This window comes from Etheostoma spectabile, chromosome 14 (assembly GCF_008692095.1).
Source record: "Etheostoma spectabile isolate EspeVRDwgs_2016 chromosome 14, UIUC_Espe_1.0, whole genome shotgun sequence".
Lineage (NCBI taxonomy): Eukaryota > Metazoa > Chordata > Actinopteri > Perciformes > Percidae > Etheostoma > Etheostoma spectabile.
The window spans coordinates 8677323-8682962 of NC_045746.1; the positions used below are offsets into that span (position 1 = coordinate 8677323).

Here is a 5640-nt window from a genome sequence, read left to right on the forward strand (position 1 = left end):
CTCTTTTCAGCTTATTGCTGATTCCTAGAACACCTTCCTTTGGCCCTGGTCGTCCCTTTTTTTTTTTTCTTAGAGAAATAAATATATTTTGTGCGTGTTTGCGTGTGCGTGTTTGCGTGTACGTGCGCCGCCCCTGCCCAGCAGTTTGAAGCTGAGGTCTGAGGGCAAAGACAGAAGAGCCTTTGGGACCTGCAGCTGTGTGAATTTTTCATCCACTTCCCTTCACCATCTCTTGCCCCCTCTCTCCCTTTCTCGGTCTCGTATGGTTCTCTCACCGACATTTATTGTCTTTTGCTCAGCCTGCGATAGCACACCTGGTAAAGGTGCAAGCAGGTAGAGTAAACACAAAAGCCTGTGCATACACACACACACAAACACACACACACACTGACACGCACACATTCACACTTTCCTAAACACAGCATGTAGCCCACAGACAGAGTAAACCGCTTCTAGACAACGCCGCTTGGTTTTCCACTTTCCATTGTTTGTTTTCTCCACACTCTCCTCCTCCTTCTTCTCGGGGTCCCTGAGGCCGGGCGTGTGGAGAGACGGCAGAGGAATGCAGAGGAAACTTTCTGCAGGGTTAGCGGTAGCAAGAAAACACAGGACAGCAGGACACTGGAATTGCACACAAAGCACTACAAAGGAGAGTGAGCACCACTGCATCCACACACAAACACACTGTAGCCAATACTCCCAAATCTGTTCTCTTTTGTAATGCGTTGCTTTGTAGCCATTTGAAGGAGTTGACAGATTTTTAAAAGAGAGGTAAAATCTTATCTAAGCTAGAAGCTACACAGATATGATGGAAGAGTAAACAAGCAGTGAAGAATCAAAAGGTTTTACTTGTCATCTGCCTTGCACATCACTTCTGCATCCATGCCCACACAAGAGAGAAACAATAACCGTACAAGACAACCTGACATGTCCTTTTCGTTGGCTAGCAAATAGAACCTGGACAGATTTCTCAAGCAAAATTGCCTATCAAAAGGCAGTTGAACCCTGAGGCCATGACATTTAAGATCTCAGCTCCCAAGACATTTAAGATCTCAGTAGGTGACATGTTACCTCAGTCTGATGTCTGTGCCGGGATGTACATGGCTTGGCAGGTCCTAGAGCGTCAGGTAATGTCAGACATGCAGAGATGTTGTGTTGTGCTATTGTGGCACCAGTTTTTGCGTTGAATGCTTCTGTGGTGGTTGCAGAGCTCTGCTTAGACGGGGGCTCCTTTTTGCGTGGATCTTGGGAGAAAGGGAAAATGGTTGCCACCGCGCGCTCCCTACACTCGTTGAACTGTAAGAAGATTCCCTTGGATCAATTATTGATCAAAGCCATTACAAAGCTCTGCAAAAAGTCGCAAGTGTGTAGTGAATTGTGGTGTCCGTGCATGTGGGGCTGTGCTTTTTTTCTGTTTGTGTGGCAGAGAAAGAATGGCATACCCATTTGGAGAAGAAAGATCCAATAAGAAACAAAGGTATACATAAAGGAGAGAAAGAAGGGTGGCAGATATTCAGATATGAGAAAAGGGATTGCATGGGTTCTTTTGGGGAAATGAAAAACTTTTCCATCTTTTATTTTTGTGCTACATTTACTGCTAACGGTAATTTAGTATTGCTTGCTGTCTCCCTGAAGTGGAAATCATAGCAAGAACTGGACTGATAATGTCATCATTTGACATTTTTGGGCATTGGTCCATTGACACAGAATTTGTGACCAACTCCTTGGCCTTATGTGATTTTTAAGATCCAATTGAGTTTCATTTGACTGTAGGGCTGAATCGGAGCATGTTTCTTTATCCCAGTAAATCACAATGGGTGCTGTCACACTGTCGCAGGATTTGTTCTATTATTAACAGACTATGGAGCAGCTCCAGGCCTTGTAAATCACCTTCTGCAGTCTTGTCTCTCTGCTGCCCAGCTTAAACAGAGACCTGGGGCCTTTCCCAATTCCCAGTTTGTGCATCCCCGATTCCTCTCCTCGGCTCCCGTCCTTGTGTCTTAGTCCTGCCCACCGAAGATTTGAGTGGAGGAGTCAAGGAAGAGAAGTGAGGAAAGAGGAGTTGAGGCAACAAATTCTAACAAAATGAGACATCCGTCCCGGGAGCCCACATTTTAAAGCAACATCGGTTAAATAGGATGTGCAGCCCAGCTGCACCAACTGTCCATTGTTTTATCATGTGCATATTTTATAATCCGTCAGATGAGCAGCACAGTATTCATGACAACTTATACATTATACTTTTGTGTTGTATTTAACACACAGACATAGGCTTACATTATATAATAGGGGTGTGCAAAAAATTCAGTTTGAATCGCAATTCAAGCGGTACTGATTCCAAAAATCGATTCATATTTAAAGGTTTTTATGTCTACTGCAATCCACATGAATAATATGGATGTGAATATATACATACAGTACATAGGAAAAGTATCTACATTTACATTCTGTGAATCGCTTTTTCAATCGAATCATTTTTGATCAAACATGGATACTGAATCGAATCTTGAGCCTAAAAATCGGAATCTGCAGGATTTCAGTCCTTCACGGCGTAGTGGGTTACCAATTGTTTTCTTAGTGACTACGGTCCCAGCTGCCTTGAGATCATTGACAAGATCCTCCCGTGTAGTTCTGGGCTGATTCCTCACTGTTCTCCTGATCACTGCAACTCCACGAGGTGAGATCTTGCATGGAGCCCCAGGCCGAGGGACATTGACAGTTCTTTTATGATTCTTCCATTTGCAAATAATTGCACCAACTGTTGTCACCTTCTCACCAAGCTGCTTGGCAATGGTCTAGTAGCCCATTCCAGACTTGTGTAGGTCTACAATCTTGTCCCTGACATCGTTGGATAGTTCTTTGGTCTTGGCCATGGTGGAGAGTTTGGAATATGATTGATTGATTGCTTCTGTGGACAGGTGTCTTTTATACAGGTAACAAGCTGAGATTAGGAGTACTCCCTTTAAGAGTGTGCTCCTAATCACAGCTCGTTACCTGTATGAAAGACACCTGGGAGCCAGAAATCTTTCTGATCGAGAAGAGGTCAAATAATCATTTTCCTCATTAAAATGCAAATCAATTAATAACATTTTTGACATGTGTTTTTCTGGATTTTCTTGTAAATCTGTCTCTCACTGTTCAAATAAATCTACCATTAAAATTATAGACTGATCATTTCTCTGTCAGTGGGTATACATAGAAAATCAGCAGGGGATCACATTACTTTTTCCCCTCGCTGTGTCATGTAAAACACTACAAATGTCTAGAGGGGTGAAAAAAATCTAAACATTTTCTGTTTATACAGTACCGCCTACAGCAACTACATCATATCCGTTTTCAGCAAATGAGAGCAAAAGCAAAAGAAGCAGAACATTTTTTTTTGTTAAAGAAGGAAAAGAAAACCTCAATACTATAGAATCGCAATACATCAAATTGGGACCAGGTGTATTGTCCCAGACATATATATAGATATACATATCTATATATCGATATATATATAAAAACACACACAGTCCCACCGACTTTTAGTAATGCGTTAAATTGCCTCTTCATCCGAATCCGTGTGCAGGCTTAAAATGATCCTCCCTCCACCCACATCCACATTTTCTCAGATTTAGAGGCGTGCATGGACACTTCACTGCCCCTCTACCAGATCCTGTCGGCTACGTTGCTTTTTTAATTACTGTATGTACTGCATATAGGTTTGTGTCATGGAAAGCTAAAGCAGAGCTGCTGCCGGTAATGAACCCAGAGCCAAAGTGGGGCCTTAGAAGCAGCTAGTGATTATTAGCTCCAATTATGATTGGCGGTTGTAAACGTGGAACCGGTATCACACCACCACCATCAACACAGACACTCAACATGCCCACCAAGTACAATATGTGATGTAGTGTTAGGGACCTAAACTGACAAAAGGCAGTATGCATGAATGCAATAAAAAAATAAAAAATAGATCACAGTGCTAAATATAAAGATGCCCACATAGTTCTTAAAGGTTTTCTCATTACTGTATATCACGTCTCATTTAGTATGTAACCATTGATCCTGTCAACATGGCATCTTGACACACTCCTCCATGATCATTGTCTAGCCCATCCATTAACTGGGGAAATTAGCTGAAAACATTTCTGATTAAAGTAACAAACTTACCATAGTCTTGAAACTTCCACAGGTGTTTTTCTCGTAATCAAAAGAACTGAAAACCACAGTTGTGATCTCTGTGAATGAAAAGAAAGGAAAAAAAGAACTTGCCAGTGCATTAGTGGGAGACTAGGGTTGTTTGATTGAATTCGCATCTGTCCGTGGATGTGTGTTTTGGACTCTAACCCATGCTGAGTACTAATGGCCAATTCAAGCCAATTACGGCGGTAATTGCAAAGCACTTGGCATTTGGGTTTATGAGAAGAGCAACCTGCTCTGATTGGCCCTGGCCAGGTACTGAACAGAGAAAGACAGAAATAGATCCATTTGACCGCGCCATTGACGTTTGAGGGACTGGCTTTGTCTCAAAAAGTCAGATTTGAACAGGAACTACGGAAGAACAAAATAAGCAAATATTCTATTCAAGCCTGCTTTAATTGCACAAAAACTCGAATGAACCGATTACAAACCACATTAATTTAAATGAGAGTGGAACGTCCAAAGGAACTGGGTGCCTTTGGTATAGAATGCTGGTGGACTTTTGTTACCGGTAAGCTTCTATCTTTCTGCAAACCTTTCTCTCATGGTGCAATGCTTTTCACAGTGACTCATCTCACTGTCAGGGCTGTGATGGCTCCAGAAAGCAGCTTCTCTGTTTTCTGCCCACATACTCGAGCACCTGGCCAGACACACACCGCCTCAGAGACAAGCTGCCATTTCCACAAACTTCAGCACCCACAAAGAGTTATCTGCATGGACGCATACTGTATACAGATATGGAACGTATATGCATATTTTTTACTATATACTGGTGTGCAAACGCACATTGGCAAAAATCCTTGAGGCAGCTCTGATTGGCCCTCAGTAATAAATACTTGATGGCGACACATAAATCACTTGGTAACACTTTATTATAACCATCATTCATAGATGGATAATTGATAGTTAATACATTTTTAGTTAATTGTCATTTAACTGTTAGCAAACAGTCATTTTACTGTTAACAAACAAATTAAAATTAATACAATATTAGTCGTGCTGTAAATTTAACGGCTTATTGTTACACGCATTATATCCCTCATATTATATTAGGTGTCGAGTAATAATTATAAAATGTTTGTTAGCCTTTAAGAAACCATTTTTAGAACATCTATAAAGATTACATCGATAGATGGACCAGATATTCCTAACACGTTGTCAAGGGTTACCAGTTGGTCTGTAAACAGTGTCTGGATGGTTATTAGAAAGTTGCAACAGATGACTATAATACCGTGTTAATCATATACCCAATACTTTGTTAATAGTTAATAAATACTCAACATTATTTAGGTACTTAATACTTTGTCAGTGGTTACCAGTTGGTTTGTAAACTGTCTATAAACAATATCTGGATGTCATTATAAAGTTGCGACATATAAAAAATATGTACATACATACATACACACACATATATAGTATGCATGTATATATGTCTGTATGTTAATATATATATATATATAT

At 40.8% G+C, this 5640-nt stretch overlaps 1 protein-coding gene across 1 annotated transcript in view; it reads right to left on the bottom strand.

Moving 5' to 3' along the window:
• Positions 1–3722: 3722 nt before the first annotated feature.
• Positions 3723–5640, bottom strand: part of angpt2b (angiopoietin 2b) — a 33170-nt gene continuing 31252 nt past the window's right edge. The window contains exon 10 of the transcript XR_004334926.1: positions 3723–3732. The gene's annotated coding sequence lies outside the window, so the exon portion shown is untranslated. The remainder of the gene's footprint in view (positions 3733–5640) is intronic.